The following is a 1906-nucleotide window of genomic DNA, read 5'->3' on the forward strand; positions in this document are numbered from 1 at the left end:
CTCACTTCACTCCTTTCCTTCTGCGCTCTTCCCTTTTCCCCAGGTGCTTGGTTTGCCACACAGCTGTCAATGGCACACCCTCTGGGGTCACAGGCCAGCGGGGCTCAGAAGGTGAGGTACATGGCAGTGCCTCTGCACCAGGACAGGGCTAAAATAATTTTAGGGCCAGCCCCAGTAACCTGTGGGCTTTGTAGCAGCGGGCCCTTGCAGTGTTACTTACTGCTGGCTGACTTTCCTGGTGCAGCGAGGAGGGAAGGACTGCAGCTCGTTTGCTAATGTTTCAGGTTGCAGTTCATTAATTTCAAATGGTTGCTTTGTGCATTGCTGTTACTTTGGGCCTATAAAAAGCTAACGATCAATATATGAAATCTGCAACACCTAGGGCATTTTGAATTTAACTTAGTTCAAACAAGGATCCACAAAATTTTGGTTTCACCTCCACTTTCTTTTCTGGCTCTGCTCTCCTCACTCCCCACCACCCCGAACGGCAGGGTTGCTCTCAGCCTCCTTGTTATTACCCCTCCCTCTCATACTGCTGTCCCAGCACAGTTTTTTCCCAGCACACAACAAGCAGCCAGAGTATCATGCCTTTGGCTACTCAACTCTGCCTTTTTAAAGCCTAGCTTTAAAAACAAAGAACAATAGCAAAGATTTCGGTATCTGAATTCTGTCTCCATGTAAAACTGAAATCTTGTCTTGGCAGCTCCCTCACCCTTGAGGCAGAAAACTCCTGTGGTGCTGCAGAGGGGCTGGTCCTGGCAGGTGATGAGATCTTGTGTGATACTTAGTAAATCGTAAAGTTATTAACCTAATAAAATCAGCACAGAGAAGAAATGACAACCAAAACCAGCATAAAGCTACTTCACCAGTTGTTTATGGGCTTTTTTTTTTTGGACTCAAACTCCAGGACGGTGGGAACCCACTGTATGCAGGTCAGTCCCTAATAATAAACAATGGCACGTACTTACCATGTGAGAAAGCAGTGTGCTGGCCCAGGGGACACGGGGAACAGGCTCTAGAGTAGCCAGCTGTGGGTAATTAGTGACCTCTAGAAGGGACAGCCATAGGAAGGAGCAGCCAACAGCTCTTATTGCTTTTCCTGTTTTCCAGCTGCTGCGCTGGAAAAAAAAGTAACCATAGCGCTTCAGGAGAGGACAACAAGCACCAGTGCGACTTTCTGACCTGCTTCCATGCAGCACGGGCAAACAAGCCGTGATGGGACCAGGGACCAAAACCAGGAGCTGCCTGATCCCAGCAGGAGGGAACTCCCTTTGCGAGGTGCAGCTCCCTATACCTGCAGAGGAGCAGAAGACAAGCCCAGGGCACAGAACCTGCAGCTGTGCTCCAGTCTGAAAACTGACACAGCCCAAACAGGAGGCTTGCACAGAGCTCCTGCTCAAGAATATCCTAGAGCCCTGGGGTGAGGGCACTCTCCTGCCACGGGGGTTTCCCTCTCACCCTTCCTCTTTTTTTTTGTAAAAGTTTCACTTCCTCTTCTCGCCTTCCCAGTTTCTACCCTCACAAAGGCATTAGTCATTCTCTAACTTATCTCAAACACCATCTTTTTATTCAGTGTGAAACAGTTTGTGCTACCTCTTTTCTTCCTCCAAAATTTTTATTTTAATTTTCAGTGAAACCAAACCCCACACTCTACCTGTGGTGGCTCAAAGGAACTACTGCCCTCATCTCAGGACTGAAGAGGATGGACAACTTTTGGTGGGCTAGTCAGAGACCAGCGTATCCACACACAAGAGAAGGGGAACATTTTTTTTCTGGGGCTTCTACAGCTTTTGTCCTCCAGTTGTAAGAGACATTCTGATGCTCCCAGACAGAAAAACGCTGCTCCAGCAAAGGAATGAAGAAAAAAATAAAAAGGAGCAAGATAACAATCCAATTATCAAAGCCA

This window comes from Anser anser, assembly GCF_964211835.1.
Source record: "Anser anser genome assembly, chromosome: 2".
Taxonomy (NCBI): Eukaryota; Metazoa; Chordata; class Aves; order Anseriformes; family Anatidae; genus Anser; species Anser anser.